The sequence below is a fragment of the Lepus europaeus genome, chromosome 5 (assembly GCF_033115175.1).
Source record: "Lepus europaeus isolate LE1 chromosome 5, mLepTim1.pri, whole genome shotgun sequence".
Lineage (NCBI taxonomy): Eukaryota > Metazoa > Chordata > Mammalia > Lagomorpha > Leporidae > Lepus > Lepus europaeus.
Genome location: NC_084831.1, coordinates 47599005 through 47623075, shown reverse-complemented (window position 1 = coordinate 47623075; position 24071 = coordinate 47599005). Strand labels below are relative to the sequence as shown.

Sequence of the window (24071 nt, the reverse complement as noted above, 5' to 3'; positions counted from 1 at the left end):
CACATGGGTGCAGGGGCCCAAGTGCTTGGGTCATCTTCGACTGCTTTCCCAGAAAGCTGGATTGGAAGTGGAGCAGCTGGGACAGGAACCGGCACCCATATGGGACGCCCATGCAGCAGGAGAAGGCTTAGCCCACTGCACAAAAGTGCCGGCCCCCCTCCACTCCATTTACCTTTCAAAGAAATTACCTTTTATTCCTAAAGAAGTATGCTCACATGACAAATGATTAAAGGGAGATATTTAGCTCCACTGCTCTTTGATATCCAATGTGAGTGTGTTGGTGTGTGTCTTGTTAGAATATTCTGCAGTGTTTCACCTACTCCTTACAGTGATTGCAGTAATGGGTGCATTTCTGTATTTCATGATTGTCCTGCTCCTTGTCTTCATGTCTTCATGGTGGTTTAACATGTTATTGACTGAATTAAAACAGAGTTTTTTTTTTTTTTTACTGCTGATGTGAACATCTTGGGACATAAATCAACTCTTATGTCTTAAAGATACACTTCCTGAAGCTGAATTACTAAATAAAATAGAATAATTTCATGGATCATCATTCATACTGCCAATTTGCCCTCCCCACTGTGCCAATCATTTTCACATTGTCCCGAACAATGTAGGCTATCAATTTCACCACATAATTGCCAGCATTGCATATTATTAGTATTTTTGGTAAATTTATTAGGTAAAATGGTAGCTCACATTAAATTTAATTTGCAGCTCTCATTAGTAAAAGGATTTATCATTTTCTGTCACATGGGATTGATACTTGGAGTTCCTCTTTAATGATTTGTGTGTGTGTGTGTGGGTGAAATAATTTTTTAAAAGCCAAAATTTTAATGTTAGATTGAGTAAGATACTTGAAGGGATGGGCAGAGGTGCAAAGTTGAGGAACTAGGAGCAGAGAGACTAGAAAATTGGGAGAAAGGACATCCTTTGGCATCCACAAATACAGGGAGGCTGCAACCCTTTTCAGTGCTGTTCAGAAAGTGGTGACGATTGCAATCTTCTGGTTGATATCTTATTTTTCTCCTTTTTATCACAAAAATGCACTTACTGCAGAAACGCATAAAGACAAGAATAAAAGAGATAATATACTTATTATCATTAAAAGAGAAATCCTTGACCATTTTATTGTATGTTCTATCTGTGTGTACAAAACATTATGTAACCCGCATGCCCAGTGCACATCCTCCCCCTACTTCTTCATAATAGGATCAATTTTGGGCTTTTTTCTCCCAACATTGTATTTCCCACTCTGTCTCCCTATCTTCCTTTTCTTTATAAACTCTTATTAAATGCCTTTGATCTTGCAGTTGTTTGCATTTCCTTATTCAGAATTGCTTGAGAGGCCTGAGACCTTGCCACACATCTTCAAGGTCCTAAGGAAATCTTATATCTGAGTCTGAACCAAGCAATAAGTTGGCTTTATTTCTGTGACTTAAAAAAACCCCAACAACCTGAATGTATTTGTTGCCTTGTCCTTTTGACTGATCAAGGGCAACTTTGCTATGTCTGGATAAATCTAGGCGTATGTGCATAGTCAGAATCACTTTTTGAAGAAAATCTATACAATCTGCAAGGAAGTGATGAAAAAGTCCTGTTAGGCTGACCTCCTTACTTCTTTGACTAAATAATTAAAGTTTTGAGGCAGATGTCTTCATAGGCCCAATTTATGGAAGAGGAGCCCCATTTTGCTCTGATCATTCCTTAATATCTTCTTAGGCTTTTCAAATTTGGTCTATAGGGATGAGTTCCAGTGAGGCCCGCTTGGCCACCAGCCCCTAAATTCTCGGCCAGAGGCAGAATTTTGGATGGAATCCCTATGACAAATAAGCTCTTTCATGTAAAGTTTGTTTATCTCAATTCTCTAACCTTTCCAAACCTTAGTTTCTGCAATTGTGAAATTAGGAATGATAACATCTGTTTTGCATTCTAAATGGGAGTAGGAGATACAGAGAAGGTAAAAGCTTGATGCAGGAACTGGTACAGAGAGCACCCCCCACGTATTGGTTATGTGAGTATAGGGACTGGGATGGGATTTTCACTGTACCACTTGTAATGACTGACAGCCAGGTCAGAAGCTCCCTCTGAAAAGGACAGGATGCATTTTTTTGTTTTTGAGACAAACAAAATCTTATTAGAATTATATATACATAACACAAAATGATACAGAGAAATGTTTTTAGTATCAGATCTCAAAAATACTTCCATTCAATTTCCAAAACTTTGAACATAATAATTTAGCTGGTAGGAACATTAGATATAATCTAATTAGGTACAATCTATAAAGTGGTAGAGATATTAAGATTCAATCTATAAAGAACATGGGTTTTTTTTAAAAAAATTTTTTTTATTTGACAGGTAAAGTTATAGACAGTGAGAGAGAGACAGAGAGAAAGGTCTTCCTTCCATTGGTTCACCCCTAAATGGCCGCTATGGCCGGTGCTGTGCCAATCCGAAGCCAGGAGCCAGGTGCTTCCTCCTGGTCTCCCATGCGGGTTCAGGGGCCCAGGGGCCATCCTTCACTGCTCTCCAGGGCCACAGCAGAGAGCTGGACTGGAAGAGGAGCAACTGGGGCTAGAACCCAGCGCCCATATGGGATGTTGGCGCTGTGGGGGGAGGATTAACCAAGTGAGTCACAGTGCCGGCCCCAAACATGAGGTTTTTTGTTATAACCTATAATGGAGTCTAATACCTCATCTATGAAAATAATTTGTTTTCACAGAATCAGAATAATAAATTGAATAGTATATTTGCCTAAATCATTAATATTTTGTTCTGTAAAGGTTAATTTCCAAGAAAACCTATATCATCAAAATGCTTCAGAATCCATTATCAGCCAAAGCAAAGCCTCTACTAGTGATGGAATAGGTGTGTTCTAAATTTACATAAGCCAGCAAACAAAAAACTAAATAGCTTCCTTTCCTGCTTGCCATTCGCTTCACTTTGTGTGTCTCAAGGTCCTCTCAGCAGTCCTCTCGGGTTGGGGGGGTAAGCATGCCCTCTGTCGATGCTGCTGCAGGTGCCTTCAGAGCCAGGGAGGCCACAGAGGCAGGACCTCCGTAGTGGGGCTGGCTGAGATGAGAACCGGAACTGCCAGTGATTCTCTCTGGAGCCTAGATGAGTCCACCTGGCTGGGTAAGTCTCAGGGGGGCTGAACAGCTCTGGTGGAAGGGTGTACCTGTCAGGGTTGTTCAAAGCAAGTTTCTCCCTCTACCAACAGTTGATACAGAGCAAGGACCTTTTAATCTTAAAACCTTGCCCTCTCCAATGTAGCCTGATACCATTATAAGATACTTTTCTTTTTCTGAATTCCTTAAAAAAAAGAAAGATGGTCACCTGTGTATCTTCTTCGTTGCTGCATCATGTTGTGCATGATTAATAGCAATTATTATTAATTATTATTAATTGCAATTTTAATTAACTTAATGATATACTTTTAAATTTTTATGAATTAACTATTTATGAATTAACTATTTATGAATTAATGTTTATAAATTTTCTTCAACTGTGAGGTCCCCAAGGGTTGCCTTAACGTGTTCCTTCTCTATGGAACGTTCTCAAGTGCCCCAGTTCTCAGTAACTTTTCTCTTTTGCTGTCTTCAATATAAGATTGCTATCTTCAATACATGAAATTTGACAGCAACTTGCACTGCCCTACCTACGTGGCTAATTCCATTTTGAGCATTCTCTTCCCAACCAGAATGCAAAAGCTCTTTAGAATGGAGGGTATACATTTTACTTCTTTGCAAAAGTGCTTTGCAATGCTGATGGCTAGTCAATATTTGGTAAATAACAGCCAGACTGTCTGTGGCAAAGTTCTGCTAATGTTGCTGTCAGAATGATACAAGGCTGACAGTCTGGCCAGGATATTTAGACAATTAAAATGATTTTTTAAAGCCAAAACATTAACCGTGGTTCAGTTATCCTCAGTGCTTTAAAACCAGCATGGCTATAAGGACATCACAAACACCCTTGGTATTCTCTAGCATCGGTATCCTCCTTCTGGGGTTTCCCCATAAATACCCATCAAATGTCCCTACACCCTAAAACAACAGAAAACTTTCCCTTCCTTTTCCTGAGAAACAGTTTGTGAATGAAAGGCCAGCGCCAGTGTTTAGGACGAAAGCTTAGCAGCAAGGCCCTCCCACTGTAACTCAAGCAGAAGCAGAGTTCATTTCATGCCCATCCTGGCTGGGAGACAGTTCCTTCTCTCCATGTTTGCCCAGTACCCGAAATTCAAGATGCTGGTGAATAGCTTGAGAGGGCTCAGGTGCTACCCTGGGAGGCACTGTCCTCTGTCCCTCGAGGGCTTTCTTGCTGGGGTTGGTTTGGCTCTATCACCACAGCCCTGACCACAGTCATTCCAGCTGATACTTTCACAGCCCTGTGAGGAACCACAAACGTCAAAAGTGAAGCCCCAAGGTTGGTGGTATTTATCTTTATACCTGAAAGTTGTTTTTTTTTTCTTTTGAAGATTTATTTGAGAACTGGATTATGGCCATTTGCCTCAGTTTCAACACAGCTATTAGAAGAAGAAATCTTGTCCTTCTAAGAATTCTAATTAGTTGATTTGAGTTATTTTTAGTGCCCTAATCTGGGCATTCTCTTTTAAGGCTCACTCCCTGGTTCCCACTATACATGCTTACAAATATCTCTTTAAATTCTTCAGTTAAGGTCAGGCCTTGATCAGAAGCCTTGAAACCAGAGCAGCATCTCACTTGTTCATCTAACCTGTCTCCATAAGGCATTACTACTACACTATGATATATGCATATGTATGTGTACTTTATCTACGTATTTACTTTGTAAAAATGCTCTTTTCACTCTTTGTCTGACATAGGCACCCGAGTATGTAGCTAGAAATTAATTAAAGGCCACAAAAACTTCCCTAGGAAGATCATTACAAGGACAATTCCTTTCTTCCTCTCATATCTTACAGCTGGCCTTTTAGGCATGCCAGCTTAGAAATAAGGTATCACCCACGGTGACAGGAGGGCAGGACCTTTCTCTCTCTGGGTGGCAGTTGAAATTTCTATCAGAAGGCCTAATAAAACATGTATCTCTTCTTTTCCCCAAGCACTCTTTTCTTCAGCTTTCCTTCAAAAATATCTTTCATCTCCCATGAAAATATGAAGATTTGGAGATTTTGAACAGCAAAGTTATGGGTGGGCACTGGTCACTTTAAATCATGTATTGGCTATGTAGAGAGAGGGAAAGGTATGGTAGAACTACAGGGGAGGAGGGCTAGAGAGATGTATCTTCTTTTTTATTTTTTAAGATTTATTTATTTATTTAAAAGTCAGAGTGACGATGTTGAAGCCCAGCCCTAGGGTCCTCTGCTAAGATCGATTTCATCCTCAGTGATCAAATACTCCACTCTTCCGTTCACCTTTTACTGCTCCCATTTGGCTCAGCAGGCCTCTGCCCAGGTGAAGGTGAACCAGTCTCCATGCGGTGTCAGGATGTAATGTTTTGCTCCATCTCTCCATCATTCTGCCAGATGAGCGATCACTCTCTGTTTTACGAATTCTTTCATTTACCCAACAAACCTTTATAAAGCACAGCCTGTGATTCAGATACTGTTTTAGCCACTGGAGACACAGCACTGAGCAAAGTCCCTGCTCTCATGCAGCTTACGTTCAGGCAACCACTAACTGAGTGAATATTTCAAACAGTTAACAGATTGAGAAGGAGAATGAAGCACAGTATAGAGGATAACAATGCAGGACAGGTGGATCGGCAGAGACCACTCTGACGTGTGACCTCTGAGCAGGGACCTGCAGAGGTGTGGCTAAGCAAGGGGAGGGCGTTCCATGCAGAGGGACCAAGCACCTGCAACGACTCTGAGCTGGAACTCTGCTGGTTGGAGGCCCAGCAAAGAGGGCAGTGTGGTTATGAAGGTGTGAGTGAGAGGCAGTGTGGTGGGAAAAGAGGAGGGGACAAGTGCAGGCTGTGGGAAGACATTTTGTAGAGTCCTGTAGGACATTCTAAGGGCTTCAGCTTTTCCTGAGTAAAATGGGAAGTCATTGAAGGATTTGGAGTGGAGAAGGGACATGGGAGCTGATGTTATAAAGTATCGCCATGGCTATGAGTGAGGAAAGTCTGTAAGAGGACCAGGGTGGAAGCAGGGAGACCAGAGAGGTGACCATTACAACAATTCAAGCAGGGATAACAGGAATTTGGATTTCAGTAGGGCTGGGGTGGGTGGGAAGAAGAGGGTGGGCTGTGGGAGGTAGAGCTGTCAGGCTTTGCTAATAGACTGTGTGTGGGATTAGAGTTGGGGTGAAAGCACAATATGATGGCTTTGGACCCCAGCACCTTGTAAAGTGGAACAGCCGTGCACTGTGATGGGGAACGCAGGGTGAGCAGGAAGCACAAGGCTAGTTTGGGTCTGTTAAATATGAAATGTCCATTAGGTGGTACAGCACAGATGCTAGGTATGTAGTGAGATATTTGAGATGAGGGTTTTGGGGAGGAGACTGGACTAGTTACACGCTTGGGAGTCTTTGGCATATCAGTAGCATTTAAAGCCATGAGTAGGATTTCCAAGGACATGATCATAGATCAGAGGAAGTGTCCCGGGGACAAAGCTTGCCAGATGAGGGGAACCTGTTACAGGTGAGGGGTGATTTGCTTCACAGTGAGAGAAATCCAAGCTTTGCAGGTCTGACTCTGAAGTCTGTGTTATTGACTCTTTAGCAACACTCCAAATGCTGGGGCAAGGAGGGCTTTTCCTGGAGACATAAAACATGGGTGGTTTGCCAGGGTCTCGCCCCTGCAGATGTGGGGCTAGCAAGCCAGGTCCTCAGCTTTGAGCAAACAAGACACTTCATTTGCTGATGGAATCACACTGTACATCCATCAGCTCCACCTGGTGCAGTATTCAGGGATCTCAGGGGAGCAGGAAAGGGCTGGTAATTAAGAAAGATTCCTTTCCTGAGCTGCAGTGGGTCACCATGACTGTCAGGGTTCAAAGATTGATGGCTTAATAAAGACCACCTGAAAAGGCAATTGACCAGCAAAGGGAAAACAATCCTCACCACCCACCCACTGTCGGCAGAGTCACCATTCAGAGACCCGGAAACCATCTGCACTAGATACCCGTTGGCCTAGTTTTATAATTGTCATCCAACTATTGGATGCATCCGCTCAATCACTGGTAAGCAGTTGCTCTCTGCTCGGCTCCTGGGCTGGGTATGTTGGATGAAGGAGGCCCCGTTCTCCTGCTCCTAGGAGTTCAGAGTATCACAAGGCCATGAATACATGCAAGATTCTGACCAGCCAAGCTTTTCAGTTTTGTAGTGCTGCATTATGCACGTTTGAATCTTTGAAAATTTGTGTTGTTTAGAGTCCAGCAGATAGTAAATGCTCACTGAGATATTGACTGATTTGGAGCATGTGTGGAGTCATAGGGAAAGGGCACAGAATCAAGAATTAACAGAGGCTGGTGTTTTAGTGTGTAAAGCCGCTGCCGGCTACACCGGCATCCTATGTGGGCCCTGGTTTGTGCCCCAGCTGCTCTAATTCCGATCCAGTTCTCTGCTTATGGCCTGGGAGAAGCAGAGGAAGATGGCCCAAATACTTGGCCCCTGCACCCATGTGGGAGACCCTGATGCAGTGCCTGGCTCAGCCCTGGCCATTGTGGCCACTTGGAGAGTGAACCAGAAGATGGAAGATTCTCTCTCTCTCAAATAAATAATACATATATATATATATTTTTTTTTAAAGAGAACAGCATTTCCAAAATTAGCTCCTTGACCTTCGGTCACTCTTCTGCTGGTCTTAGTTTGCCCATCTGTCCAAAGGAGGCTTGGATTAATTTATTCTTGGAGATATTTTATTTTTTATTTTGAATTCAGATTTATTGATTTTCACTGTGTTAACTTTATGCAAATGATATGAAGCTGGCCAGCACCACGGCTCACTAAGCTAATCCTCTGCCTGTGGCACCAGCACACCAGGTTCTAGTCCCGGATTCTGTCCCGGTTGCTCCTCTTCCAGTCCAGCTCACTGCTGTGGCCCGAGAGAGCAGTGGAGGATAGCCCAAGTGCTTGGGCCCTGCACCTGCATGGGAGACCAGGAGGAAGCACCTGGCTTCTGGCTTCGGATCGGCATAGCTCCAGCCGTAGCGGCCATTTGGGGAGTGAACCAATGGAATAAAGACCTTCCTCTCTGTCTCTCTCTCTCTCACTGTCCAAACTCTGCCTTGAAAAAAAAAATGATATGAAGCTGACTGCAGGAAAGGGAACGGTGATTTCAAGTTAACGTTAAGCTAATGGTGAAAGGACATTCATCACCTCTGGCTGCTGTCACCGCATCACCTTGGATTGAATATAGATTTTTTTTTTAACGAAGTTGCACAGCTCTAAAATCCAGGGATGCTACAGACCTCTCCCAGCAGTGCCCTTCCCCTTGGGTCAGTCTCCTGGGCCAGAGGTAAAGTGCTTCTAAAACTACTGCCATTTGCCTGGCACGGCGTCTGACTGCATCCACATAGTGCATTCGAACCCAGTATGCCTGTTACAAGAAGCTTCTCTGGGGCTTGACTAGAACACCGTCCTGTGGTAGGTTCATGTCCTTCCATAGATTCACAGCAGCCCACGGGCAATTTCTCAGTCTGCTCTCTGCTGCCGATCTGCAGCTGGCCTTGGTCCACTTATAGGCGAGTCTCAGTTTTCCTGGGGACTTACTGTACAAGCTGGACAAGGGGACTATTGGTAGGGGCTCCCGAGCACCCCTAACAGATGGGTCACATCTTTGGGATTTCCTTTATCCAAGACTTCCCTGTGTCGATTGAGCCTACACAGAGGCTCACTCTTGTTCTCTGTCTTGCTGCACAGCGTCTTTGGGTGTGTTTCCCATTAAAACATCATTTATCGGGGTGGAGCCAAGATGGCGGAAGAGTGAGGGCGCACACAACAGTTTGGGAAAAGAAATTTTAACAAGGGTGGAGCTACTACACCCTTAAGAAGAGACTCAGAGGAAAAAACTGCAGAGGAAACTCTTCTGGATCGAGTGGATGTGACACGGAGGACCTACGGGGAGGGTAAGGTGACCCACTGCCGCGCCGCACCCAGCCCTGCCGAGCCTCGGAGCCGCATGCTGAGCCGCACCTAGCAGCGCCCAGCCGCGCCGTGCCGACCCGACCAGACCCGCACTGAGCCGCACCATGGACACGGGGGCCACTAGAGTTGGGAAAACAATGAGCCCAGCTATAGAAGCCCACCCACAGAACTTGAGCCCCGGCGCTGGAAGCACAGGTAACCAGAGAATTGGCCGCAAAGGTTAGATTGTGGTCCGAGCTCACGGGGGGGGGGGGGGGACTACACCAGGCTGACTGGAAGAAAAAAAAAAAAAGGGGGAACGAGCTGGGACACTAGCCTCTCTCTGCACTCTCCAAGATGCCAAACAAACGTAGAAACCAAGGTAACAAGAGCAGGGAAGACACTTTAATGCCCCCAAATGAAAAAGACACCCCAATTCAAGATTATGAAGATGATGAGATAGAAGAAATGCAAGAAGCGGATCTCAAAAAATTGGTAAGATCATTAAGAAGCTCTCAAAAACAAATTCTTGAACTACAGAAATCCTTAATGGACAAGATAGAAAATCTCTCTCACGAAAATGAAATATTAAGGAGGAATCAAAATGAAATGAAACAACTAGTAGAACAAGAAACAGTGATAGTGACGAGAAACCATAATGAAATGAAGAATTCAATAGATCAAATGACAAACACATTAGAAAGCCTTAAAAACAGAATGGGTGAAGTAGAAGAGAGAATATCGGACTTAGAAGACAGAGAACAGGAAAGGAAACAGGCAAACCAAAGAAAAGAAGAGGAAATTAGAAACCTAAAAAATATTGTCGGGAATCTACAGGATACTATTAAAAAACCGAACATTCGGGTTCTAGGAGTTCCTGAAGGCATGGAGAGGGAGAAAGGATTAGAAGGCCTTTTTAGTGAGATACTAGCAGAAAATTTCCCAGGTTTGGAGAAGGACAGAGACATCTTAGTACAGGAAGTTTATAGAACCCCTAATAAACATGACCAAAAGAGATCCTCACCATGACACATTGTAATTAAACTCACCACAGTGAAACATAAAGAAAAGATCTTAAAATGCGCAAGAGAGAAAGATCAGACCACTCTCGGAGGATCCCCAATTAGACTCACAGCTGACTTCTCATCAGAAACCCTACAAGCGAGGAGGGAATGGCGAGATATAGCCCAGGTACTAAGAGAGAAAAACTGCCAGCCCAGAATATTATATCCTGCAAAGCTCTCATTTGTGAATGAAGGTGAAAGAAAGACCTTTCACAGCAAACAGAAACTGAAAGAATTCGTCGCCACTCGTCCAGCCCTGCAAAAGATGCTTAAAGATGTGATACACGCAGAAACACAGAAACGCGGTCACCAATATGAAAGAAGGTAAGGGAAGGAAACCTCACAGCAAAAGATCACAGGAAACCCAAAAATGATAGGGCAAAGTTACTACTTATCGATAGTCACATTAAACGTTAAAGGCTTGAACAATCCAGTTAAAAGAAACCGATTGGCTGACTGGGTAAAAGAACAAAACCCATCTATCTGCTGCTTACAAGAAACACATCTTTCTAACAAAGATGCACACAGACTGAAAGTGAAAGGCTGGAAAAATATATACCATGCCAACAGAAATGAAAAAAGAGCGGGAGTAGCCATCTTAATATCAGATAACATAAATTTTACCACAAAAACTGTTAGGAGAGACAAAGAGGGGCACTATTTAATGATTAAGGGATCCAGTCAACAGGAAGATATAACGATTATCAATGTATATGCACCTAATTACAGGGCACCGGTTTATTTAAAAGACTTGTTAAGGGAATTAAAGGGAGACGTAGAGCCCAATACAATAGTACTGGGGGACTTCAGTACCCCACTCTCAGAGATAGACAGATCATCAGGACAGAAGACCAACAAGGAGACAGTAGATTTAAATGACACTATAGCTCAAATGGATCTAACAGATATCTACAGAACTTTTTATCCTACACAGAAAGATTTTACATTCTTCTCAGCAGTACATGGAACCTTCTCTAGGATTGACCACATGCTAGGCCATAAAGCAAGTGTCAGCAAATTCAAAAGAATTAGAATCATACCATGCAGCTTCTCAGACCACAAAGGAATGAAGTTGGAAATTAGCAACTCGGGAATCCCTAGAGCACGTACAAACACATGGAGACTGAACAACATGCTCCTGAATGAACAATGGATCATAGAAGAAATTAAAAGAGAAATCAAAAATTTTCTGGAAGTAAATGTGGATAAAAGCACAACATACCAAAACCTATGGGATACAGCAAAAGCAGTGTTAAGAGGAAAATTTATATCAATAGGTGCCTACATCAAGAAATTGGAAAGGCACCAAATAGATGAACTTTCAAGTCATCTCAAGGATCTAGAAAATCAGCAGCAAACCAGACCCAAAGCTAGTAGGAGAAGAGAAATAATTAAAATCAGAGAAGAAATCAACAGGATTGAATCCAAAAAAACATTACAAAAAATCAGCCAAACAAGGAGCTGGTTTTTTGAAAAAATAAACAAAATTGACACCCCATTGGCCCAACTAACTAAAAAAAGAAGAGAAAAGACCCAAATCAATACAATTAGAGATGAAAAAGGAAACGTAACAACAGACACCACGGAAATAAAATGAATCATCAGAAATTACTACAAGGACTTGTATGCCAGCAAACAGGGAAATCTATCAGAAATGGACAGATTCCTGGACACATACAACCTACCTAAATTGAACCAGGAAGACATAGAAAACCTAAACAGACCCATAACTGAGACAGAAATTGAAACAGTGATAAAGGCCCTCCCAACAAAGAAAAGCCCACGACCAGATGGATTCACTGCTGAATTCTACCAGACATTTAGAGAAGAATTAACCCCAATTCTCCTCAAACTATTCAGGGCAATCGAAAAAGAGGGAATCCTCCCAAACTCTTTCTATGAAGCCAGCATCACCTTAATTCCTAAACCAGAAACAGATGCAGCACTGAAAGAGAATTACAGACCAATATCCCTGATGAACATAGATGCAAAAATATTCAATAAAATTCTGGCCAATAGAATGCAGCAACACATTAGAAAGATCATCCACCCAGACCAAGTGGGATTTATCCCTGGTATGCAGGGATGGTTCAATGTTCGCAAAACAATCAACGTGATACACCACATTAACAGACTGCAGAAGAAAAACCATATGATTCTCTCAATAGACTCAGAGAAAGCATTTGATAAAATACAACACCCTTTCATGATGAAAACTCTAAGCAAACTGGGTATAAAAGGAACTTTCCTCAATACAATCAAAGCAATTTATGAAAAACCTACGGCCAACATCCTATTGAATGGGGAAAAGTTGGAAGCATTTCCACTGAGATCTGGTACCAGACAGGGATGCCCACTCTCACCACTGCTCTTCAATATAGTTCTGGAAGTCTTAGCCAGAGCTATTAGGCAAGAAAAAGAAATTAAAGGGATACAAATTGGGAAGGAAGAACTCAAACTATCCCTCTTTGCAGATGATATGATTCTTTATTTAGGGGATCCAAAGAACTCTACTAAGAGACTATTGGAACTCATTGAAGAGTTTGGCAAAGTAGCAGGATATAAAATCAATGCACAAAAATCAACAGCCTTTGTATACACAGGCAATGCCACGGCTGCGAAAGAACTTCTAAGTTCAATCCCATTCTCAATAGCTACAAAAACAATCAAATACCTTTGAATAAACTTAACCAAGGACATTAAAGATCTCTACAATGAAAATTACAAAACCTTAAAGAAAGAAATAGAAGAGGATACCAAAAAATGGAGGAATCTTCCATGCTCATGGATTGGAAGAATCAACATCATCAAAATGTCCATTCTCCCAAAAGCAATTTATACATTCAATGCAATACCAATCAAAATACCAAAGACATTCTTCTCAGATCTGGAAAAAATGATGCTGAAATTCATATGGAGGCACAGGAGACCTTGAATAGCTAAAGCAATCTTATACAACAAAAACAAAGCCGGAGGCATCACAATACCAGATTTCAGGACATACTACAGGGCAGTAGTTATCAAAACAGCATGGTACTGGTACAGAAACAGATGGATAGACCAATGGAACAGAATAGAAATACCAGAAATCAACCCAAACATCTACGGCCAACTCATATTTGATCAAGGATCCAAAACCAATACCTGGAGTAAGTACAGTCTATTCCATAAATGGTGCTGGGAAAACTGGATTTCCACGTGCAGAATCATGAAGCAAGATCCCTACCTTTCACCTTACACAAAAATCCACTCAACATGGAGCAAAAACTTAAATCTACGACCAGACACCATCAAATTATTAGAGAGCATTGGAGAAACCCTGCAAGATATAGGCACAGGCAAAGACTTCTTGGAAAATACCCCAGGAGCACAGGCAGTCAAAGCCAAAATTAACTATTGGCATTTCATCAAACTGAGAAGTTTCTGTACTGCAAAAGAAACAGTCAGGAAAGTGAATAGGAAACCGACAGAATGGGAAAAAATATTTGCAAACTATGCAACAGATAAAGGGTTGATAACCAGAATCTACAAAGAAATCAAGAAACTCCACAACATCAAAACAAACAATCCACTTAAGAGATGGGCCAAAGACCTCAACAGACATCTTTCCAAAGAGGAAATCCAAATGGCCAACAGACACATGAAAAAATGTTCAAGATCACTAGCAATCAGGGAAATGCAAATCAAAACCACAACGAGGTTTCACCTCACCCCGGTTAGAATGGCCCACATTCAGAAATCAACCAACAATAGATGCTGGAGAGGCTGTGGGGAAAAAGGGACACTAACCCACTGTTGGTGGGATTGCAAACTGGTAAAGCCACTATGGAAGTCAGTCTGGAGATTGCTCAGAAACCTGAACATAACCCTACCATTCAACCCAGCCATCCCACTCCTTGGAATTTACCCAAAAGAAATTAATTTGGCAAATAAAAAAGCCATCTGCACCTTAATGTTTATTGCAGCTCAATTCACAATAGCTAAGACCTGGAATCAACCCAAATGCCCTTCAACAGTAGACTGGATAAAGAAACTATGGGACATGTACTCTATGGAATACTATACAGCAGTCAAAAACAATGAAACCCAGTCATTTGCAACAAGATGGAGCAATCTGGAAAGCATCATGCTAAGTGAATTAAGCCAGTCCCAAAGAAACAAATATCATTTGTTTCCCCTGATCGGCGACAACTAACTGAGCACCAAAGGGTAACCTGTGGAAGTGTAATGGACACTATGAGAAATAGTGACTTGATCAGCTATGGTGCTGACTGTCGATGTACAATGTAACACTTTATCCATTTTAGTATTTTTTTTTAAACTCTGTAATTAACACACAATTATTCTGAGGTGTCTAAATCTTAACTGAAAAGCGATCCTGGTTAAATATAAGAATGAGAAAATGAGAGGGAGGAGATGTATAATAGGGGACATGCTCAATTTGATTTGCTCCAAATGATGGAGTTAGAAAAGTGCCAGGGGATTCCAATACAATCCCATCAAGGTGGCATGTACCAATGCCATCTCACCAGCCCAGGTGATCAATTTCAGCTCACAACTGATCACACTGATAGGCCTAAGAGTCAAAGGGATCACACAAGCAAGATTAATGTCTGCTAATACTAACTGATTAAAAAAAAAAAGGAGAGAAGGATCCAACATGGGAAGGGGGAGACACAGCAGACTCATAGAACGACAGATGTCCTAAATAGCACTCTGGCCTCAGAATCAGCCCTTAAGGCAATTGGATCTGGCTGAAGAACCTATGAGAGTATTTTAGGCATGGAAAGCCAAGACACGCTGGGGAAAAAAATATGAAGAAGAAGAAGAAGACCTAAATGAAGGATCTCAGCGAGTGTGATCCCAGTGGAAAGAACGGGGCCATCAAAGTAGGAGGTGCCTTTCTCTGAAGGGAGGAGAGAACTTCCACTTTGACTATGGCCTTGTCGGAATGGGATCAAAGACGGCGAACCCTAAAGGCTTCCATAGCCTCAGCAACTCATGGCTAGAGCCTAGGGAGATTACTGACGCCATAAACAAGAGTGTTAAATTGTTAAAACAACATCAGGAGTCACTGTGTACTTACGTCCCATGTGGGATCTGTCCTTAATAGGTTGTTGAAGGTGAATTAATGATATAGCTAGTACTGAAACAATATTCTTACACTTTGTGGTTATGTGTGGGTGCAAACTGATGAAATCTTTACTTAGTATATACTGAAGCGATCTCCTGTATATAAAGATAATTGAAAATGAAAAAAAAAACTTGTTTTTTTTAAATTGGAAATTACATAGAAAAATAATCAATCTTTTTTTAAAAAAAATTATTTTGCAGAATCTCGGTCATTAATGTGATGTACACTGTTATTTAATGCTATAACTAGTACTCCAACAGTATTTTTTTCACTTTGCATTGCTATGGGAGAGCAAACTGTTGAAATATATATATATATATATATATATATATATATATATATATACTAAACTGATTTTCTATATATAAAGAGAATTGAAAATGAATCTTGATGGGAATGGAAGGGGAGAGCGAGTGGGAAAGGGGAGGGTTGCGGGGGGGAGGAAGTTATGTCGGGGGGAAGCCTTTGTAATCCATAAGCTGTACTTTGGAAATTTATATTCACTAAATAAAAAAAAAAGAAAGAAAAAAAAAACATCATTTATCGGGAACAGATCACCATGATCTTGGCTCCACTGGTCACTTTTATTTCTCTCAACATCTCATCCTCAGGAACAACCCCCGTATGCATGATTTTCTGCATGGTAGGCGGGAGACCTGGATTCGAGTGGATCTTCTGTTCCAGCTCAAAGCCTATGTTGTCCAGTGGGAACTTCACGTCTTGCTCTGTCTTTTCCAGATGATCCTAAGGTCTGCCAGCTCTTAGCCCAAGCCGCAGCCTGTGTCCTCGCCATTGCTGACTGAGGCCTGGGCTGAGGGGTTCTCAGGGAGCCTGGGCTGGGGCTGGTGCAGGAGTCCCTGGCTGTTGCCTCAGCTGCCATTTCTTTCCCTATGCAGGTAAGGGGCCACACAGGCACCTTTGTGGCCATGGTCTCGGCCTCTGTGTCCTTGCCAGGTTGCCCCAAATCATTTCTATAGCAGCCCAGCATAGGCAATGTGGAAATTATGTGAGCTACTGTTACACACTGTGGCACCTGCAAGCATAAAATATCTATACAGGCCAGGAATATGGCCCCTATAGAGCATCCTCACGCTTCAAGCCAAATGGTTCATGGATCTGGGGTGCTCGTGCCGAGATTTCATGGAGATGGTATGCACATTGCCAAAAGGAGAGGAGTTCATTTCAATGGCCACCTCCTGAAAGAGATCTTACTGTGTATTTGCGTGATGTAGAGGGAGTTTCTGCAGGGGAGCTTCTGCTGTAGAATGTTCTGCAGATTGTTCTGGGGTTGCTTACTTTATCCTTGTTGTCAGCACATTAGTTCTGAACCTGGCTTTTTTCTCAACAGAACACTATACAGTCTGGTTTTAAAGTGAGGGTCTGCCTGTGGTCTCCTTCCAGTCCATTGTCTACTAAGCAACTGGAATTATCTTTTTGGAAAAAAAAAAAACAGGAAAAGCAAACACCCCAAACAAATTGGGCCATGTCATGCCTCCTGTTGATGAGCCCTCTGAGGTTCCCCTTCCACTTAGCCTCAGTTCAGACACGACCGTGACCCGCAAGACGCAGGGTCTACTCTTGCAGTGTCTTCTTGTCAATTGTGTCGCTGTCCTTTTGCTTTCTCATTCCATCCGTATTTGGTTTGTTGAGTTTGCCACATCTCTGTGCACCTCAGGGTTTTGCATGATCTTCTCTCTCTCTCCACCATACTCTTCTCTCTCCTCCTCCTCTTTTCTTCCTTTGATTATTTTGCCTCCAGAGCCCTCTTGACCATTTGAAACTCACTCTTTCTGGGTTAGCTACTGTATATCACAGTAGGCAAATGTTTTACTTATCTGTTTGTGTTTCTTCCATCTTCCTTACTAAACTATAAACCACAAACCCCAGGAGAGCAGGAAGAATTTCTTTGTTACTTATTATTGTCCCTGTCTGCAGCGCTAAAGTCTGCTAAGCACATACTAGATGCTCAGTGAAGTGTTTGCTAAATGACTGACCTGGTGCTGCTCACCTTTGAAGCATTGCCCCATACCCAACCTAACATCTGCCCCATTATAGCAGGGTCTGGAATTTCCCCCCATGTGCAGCAGTGTTCCTAACCTCTGTTCTCATGCCCGCATCCAATTTTCCTCCCGAACAATGAACTCATCCTTCCAGATTCAGTTCAAATGTCATCCCCTGTTTGATGCTTGTTGCCAACCCCATGCAAAATTAGAAGCATGTGCTCCATGTGTGTGCACACCTGGATTGTAGCCTTCGTTACGCTATATTGTCCTGCAGGGACTGACCTTTTGGCAGTAAGAAAGGTACCCAATCCATCATACATCCTCGCTTCTTTATTTTAATGTTTGTTTGTTTATTTTTTGTCTACTTAAAAGGCAGAGCGAGAGAAAGAGAGAGAGAGAGAGAGAGAGAGAGAGAGTGCTTCCATCTGCTAGTTCATACCCCGAATGCTTACAACAGCCAGGGCTGGGGCCAGGATGGAGCCAGGAATCAGAGACTTTATCTTGATCCTCCACAGAGGGTTCAGGAGTCCAAGTGTTTGAGCCATCATCTGCTGCTTCTCAGGATGCATCAGCAGGAGGCTGGCTCAGAAACGGGGTAGCTGGGACTTGAACCAGCGCCCTGATACAGGCACCAGGTGGTGGCTTAGCCTGATGTTCCGTAACTCCTGCCCTGCATCCTCACATCTTAGCAATGGAGGTCATATAGTCAGTGTTTGGTAAGTTTGTGAAGGAACTTCTTAGGTGAAAGGGGCTTGTGGTATCTTCTATCTGAGAAATGGACATGTGCATACCTGCTGTTTGGATATCCCCTCTCAGAAATCCTCTCTGGGGACCTTGGTTCAGGGAGACCATCTCTCTGTTCTGTTTCTTCTAGGATTAAGGAGTTGGTTTGGTTTAGAAATCCAAGTTTGGGGCAGGCATTTGGCAAAGTGGTTGCAATGCCACTTTAGACGTCCACATCCCATATCAGAATGCCTGGGTTCAAGACCCAGTTCCTCTCTAAATTCCAGTTTCCTCATGATGTTCATGCTGGCAGGCAGCAGGTGATGGCTCAAGTGGCTGTGTCTCTGCCACCCAACTGGGAATCCCAGATTGAGTTCTTGGCTCCTGTCTTTGGCTTGGCCCAGTCCCAGGCATTGTGACCATTTGGTGAGTGAACCAGTGAGTAGAAGGTCTCTGCCTGTCTGCATGTCACACAAGTAAAGTAAATAAATAAAAACATAAAAGAAAACAGTTAGCCATTGCTTGTTTTAGAAGAGAGCTAGCCATGAGTAATGAACCCATGAGGGAAAAAGAAGGATGCTGGTGAGGCCCAGGCCCTGTCCCAGATACTTTGTTCGCTACTCTGCCCATCTGTGGAACCAGTTCACAAGTCATGTGTTTGTTCATCCATCCACTCACTGCCTCTGTTCTCCTGCCATGTGCCAGGCTGTGTTTGTGCAGTTGCTATAGAGATGCACCAGCTGCAGTGAGGTCCTGTTTCCTGTAGGTGATGGAGCACAGGCAGACAGGCGGTGTAGGGTGATCAGGGCTCGGATCGGGGTGTGTACATGCAGAGTCACATGGCAACAGAGGGGAAAGAGGGATTTCACCTACCCAAGTGCAGGGCTTCTGGGTGAGTAGACTTGTTCCATGGATACAGGAGGTGAGAAAGAGAGGAAGAAGCAATTAGGGAAGGTGGGGAGAGCAGCATTCACAAAAGCATGAGACAAGGAGTAATAGGTGTGCCTGGGGAATTCCAGGGAGTCTGTTGCCCCAAGTTTTGCTTCTCAAAGTTTGGTGTGTGGACTAGCAGCCCTGATGTCCTCTGGGAACTTGCTGGAACACCAGAATCTTGAACTCCATCCTGGATCAACTAAACCAGAGTCTACATTTTAACAAGATCTCCAAGTGAGTTCTGTAAACCTTAAACCTTAAGAAGAACTGGGCAAAGAGGTGGTTTTCAAACTCTAGCTCTAGGCTTCACCTGAGAGTTTCAGAATTAGTAGCTGGGAGTGGGGGCTGAGGGTTCACAGTTCTCCAAAGTTCCCAGGTGACGTGGATGTCGCTAGTCCAAGAACCACAAAGAGAACCACTAGAATGACATACCCTAGAATGAGAGATTTCTGGGACATGAGCTTGGGCGAACAGCAGGATTCAGATATGGGAGGACCCTGCTGGGAAGGGGCTTGGTCTTTATGCTGGAGTGTTGTGGACCTCTAAGGAGCCGTTTCACCAGAGAGGGATATCTCAGAGCTTTATGTTGGGCAGCATGGACCAGACAGTGCAAGGTGACAGATGAGACTACATTCCAGTTGAGATGGGCCAACTGTGAAGCAAGTCAGTGGTGGTAAGCGTGGCTTCGAAATAAACTGGAGGGTCTGAGTCTATAGGAGTCCACAGCTGATGGACTGAACGTGAGAGTGGGAATGGCAAACCTCTGCCTGCCTGGGGTGCTGGGTGCTGGGGGGACAGCTGCTTGCCCACCCCCTTCCCATGGCTGTTACCTTTCATGCCCAGAGAGCCGCCCCACTTTATTTGCCTTCTCTTCGCAAGTCTGCCTCTGGCCCCCTCTGACAGGTCTCAGCCTGCAGTGTTTGAAGAAAGACATGCAGTAAACCATTCAGAAATAGGATTTATTAATGGGAGGCATGTAATTACTGCCAGACACAGCAATCTGAGGAGTTTATGGCCGAAGTGTTTGGTGTCATTCATTAAAACAAAGTGGGCTCTTGGCATGGACGCCATCACCCTGTGACCAGACCCGTCTGCTTCTGAGAAAGCCCCTCCCCCCAGGTCTGCGAGGGGAGCCTGGCTGAAGAAGCAAAGGCAGATAAATCAGCAGGGCGGGGTGTCTGGCTCTGGGGCCTGACCTGGCCGGGACCCCTGGGAAGAATGGGTCTTGCTACCAGAGCAGGGTCCCGGGAAGGGCTCAGGGCCTGGTGCTTGTCTCCGGGACCTCTGATTTTGCAGTCACGGGTGGCAGCAGCCCTTTACGAACAATGAACTTGCATGCTCGTGTCTTCTCCAGAGCCTTCCCTTCGATTTCACATCTCACCAGCCTCTCACAGTAGTGAGGATCAGATGGCACAGGTTAACACCGCCTCCTGGCAAATGAGAAATGGAGACCCACAGAAGCTTGGCGGATCTCCCAAAGTAATCTGGGCAGAGGACAAAGCATGAAGCCTTTCAGGCCTCTCCACAGGGCGGCCACGGCCTTCCCAGCTGGGTGAGGACAGGGCTGGTTTGTGCGGAGGGCGGACCTGGCTGGCTGAGGTGCTGGCTGCTGCTGCAGGACTTGAGATCAAACCCAGAACTTCTCGGTCTCGCTCTATGGACCTGGGAGAGCTGCTCGGAGCCCGTGTCATCACACAGGAGGCGGGGACAGGGAACTAGGTTGCCTCCTTGACATGGTGCTGTGAGGGTTAAAAGGGGCTGCAGGTCCGGTCCCCTGACGTGTGGTCCTCTCTGGGCCTCCCTGCCCAGAAGTGGCCTGCACGGTGCAGGACAGGGACGCAGCGCTCAGATGAGATAATGGAGGGAATAGGCTTTGGAAAATCCTTGCACACCATTCAAATGTGAGGTAATAATAGGAAAATGGATCTGCCACCGCCTTGCCAAGAACCCAGCAACTTCTGAGACAAAAAGCAGACCTGAAGTCTAGAATCTTCATCAGCGTGATTGGTTTTGAACAGAAGAACTTTCTGCCCTTTCAAGCACCTATCTGAAAATCAAATATCTGTCTCACGTTACTCTGAGGACTGGAGAGAATATCTACCCAGCACCACAAGGAACCCAGAGCAGAGGCCGGGTGTCTGTAAGCATTTCTATGCTAGGACATTGTACCATTCAACCATCAGCTCTTCCAAAGGGGACTGATAGCATGTGGATCTCAGTATCCCCGAGTGCCTAGCACAGAGTCTGGCACATGGCAGGTGTTCAGCCAGGATTTAAACTAAACCAAATTGGATTCTGTCATATTCCATGGGTCCTGTGAAAGCAGAGCCTATGTTTTATTCATCTCTTTCCTTCCAGAGCCAAGCCTAATGTCTGGCACAGACTAGGTGGTTAGTAAGTTCAGGTTGGATGGAAATTAAGAGCTATGAAAAAAAAAGGAGACTTATCTAATGTCTGCACTGAGCCATGAGGGGAGCCCAGGGTTCCAGGAACTCCAGGGAAGGAGCCTGGGATTTGAAGTGTGAGAGGTACCATCAAAGAACAGGCTCACTTCAAAGGCAGGGGGTGGGTGGAGGAGGGAGGAGGATGTGGTTTCTCCAATGCCTTTTTGGCTGGGTGGGAGTCTCAGTTGGCAGCCAGGGTGGGGCAGGAGGAGGTGGGCAGCACAGCAGAGGCCCCAGCCTGGGCCACAGAGACGGAGCAAAGAGCCAGAGAAAAGGAGGCAACTCAGATGTCGACGAAACGTGCTTAAAATCTCCCTCCCTTCTGTGCATCCCCGGGAAGAGACGTGGCAGCCGTGTGTGTGTTGGAAAGGAAAACGGGCTTCGCAGTCCAATAAATCTGTGTGCAGTGGCTCCCAGCGCGAGCCAGGGCTGTGGGATCGTCCGTGTGATGCTTTATTTTTCTGAATCTCCATTTCCTTCTCTAAAAATATGGCATCGGTGATTCTTCCCTTACAGGGTTTGTTGTGGATATCAAACGAGTGTTTTGTAAGCAATAAAACAACCATTTATTAAGCACCTGCTCTCTCCAAGGCACTGAGCCTAGTCGCTGTATGGATTTAATTTGTAATCCCCCAATCATCTGGCGAGGTAGTCATTAGCATCTCCAGTCTCCACTTCGGAGCCCGGGACACTCAAGTTCAGGGGGTGTTGAGCAATTTGCTCAAGCGATAGAGCCAGAATTCCAACGGAGCGCTTCCTGTAGCGAGTGTGCTATGGCTTTGTACATGATGATTAGATTTCATGAGCCTAAGTCAAGCCGAAAACCCTCCCACAGCAGCCCTTTTCCTTCATTGTCAGCACTTTTTCTCCTTCACCTCCTCTTTTATAAAACAGCCAAACCTTTGGCTAACCTGGCAGCCTACAGAGACGGGTAAGCTGCACTAAGTGATTTAAACACGATTCCACGCTCTTGCTCCAGGTGCTCCTTAGATTCCTTGGGATGTGGATCAGGAAATGATTTCTCAGTGTTTGTACGAGTGAAGAGGAAAAGTTGCTGAGAGCCCAACTTTGGGGTGATCCAACAACCTCTGAAATATCACACCCACCCTTGCAAAAGAAAACTGTCAACTCTTCTGACATAAAAAAAAATCTTCCTTTGAAGCTTTAGCCAAAGATGAGATAAATGTGAAAGGTACGGGAAAGCAGATTAACTTTGATTGAAATCTGCCCTGTGCCTGGGTCTTGATGTGCTGTCGTGATTCCTCATAGCAACCTTGTATGGTGGGTGTCATCGGATGCATTTTCCACATGAGGATGCTAATAAAGGTAAACATTTGTCAGAGCACACACAGCAACTACACATCAAAGCCGGTGGTTAAACCTTAGCCTGTTTGCTCCTAAAGCCCAGGCTCTCTTCTCTACTGCTCTCTGCTTCTGAGTCTGCTTATCAACTGGTGGGAGCTGTCGCCTCGTCTAAACCTCTCTGTCTCTCAGGAGCCCACGCTTTTGTCCTGTGGAGCTCTAGAGAGACACTGCAATTCAGAAGAAATAGGACCTTTCCCTCTGAGATGGCACAAGACCCCCGAGGGTAGCAGCAGCAAGCGTAGGCATGCATACTTTCGGAAGGCGCGCTGGTGTGAAATGGGCACTGGTTGACAGTTCCGTAAACAATCAGCAAATGATTTCACCTGTTAAAAAAGAACAAAACATTTACACTTAAAAAATGGGATGAGGTGGGCTTCCCTCCTTCTTAAAAATATTTCTAGAGCTACTAAAAAAGCTTGCATTTACAAAATAGTTGATAAAATATCCCTCTGCATAGAACAAGAAGGGAGACAGGGACCACTGTTAACACATGGTGTATCAGTTTTCGTTTCTCTGTATTCTGCGGGCAAGTCTTTTTAGCTTCTTGGTGAGCCACCTCGGCCTGTTTTCCCTTGGCTCCTCGCTTCCCCACTGCTTGCACTTTTTTTGTCTGATGTCTTACCCTTCCCGGAGGCCTGCTTGGGCATTGCTTTCCCTTATTGGGCCAGCTTCTGCAAGGCAAAGGCAGCGCTGAGGCTCACCGCCGCCCAGCCAGGCCCCAACATCCCCCACCCAGAGGAGCGTGGTGGGAGGGACCAGGGTGGGGAACCAACACCCGGGGACTCACCCTACTCGCCTGGACAACCGCACTGGCCTCCGCTTGGGCTCCTCCTTCGCTGCCCCTTCTGCAGAGCTGCCCTTCCTCTAGGGCATCTTGGTGGCCAGGAGGACATGTGCTGGGTGCCTGCGGGTCGCAGCGTAGAGCCTTCGCGAAGCTGGGCTTCCTGGCCGCTCCCCTCACTGGATTCTTAATGCACTCGTGAATTGCGATCCTAAAAAAATGGAAATGAATGTACGGAACTCTGGGCTCGCATGCCTTCCTCGGAGTCCTCCTTCATGGGTAATGGAAAGCTCACAGGCTTTGGAGTTTATAAGATAAAGGCTTGATGATCAGCTTGGGTAAGCCATCTATCATCCGTGATTTTAGCTTCCTCATCCGTAAAACGATGATCAGAACTCCTGCCTTGTAAGGTTGTCTTCATTGTGAAGTGTTGGGCCCTTGGCGGACGCTGATGAAACGTTACTTTTTCTTCTTGTATCTCAAAGTGCAACGTCTGTAAGTATATACTCTTAGGTAGGGAGGTAGGCACAAATGATGGCTACTATTTTTTTAGGACAGTTTGGATCTACTCAGATTG

The 24071-nt window shown here is 44.5% G+C and overlaps 1 pseudogene; it reads right to left on the bottom strand.

The window, feature by feature from the left end:
- Positions 1-7127: 7127 nt before the first annotated feature.
- Positions 7128-23869, bottom strand: LOC133759095 (ubiquitin domain-containing protein UBFD1-like; annotated as a pseudogene).
- Between the last annotated feature and the right edge of the window lie 202 nt (positions 23870-24071).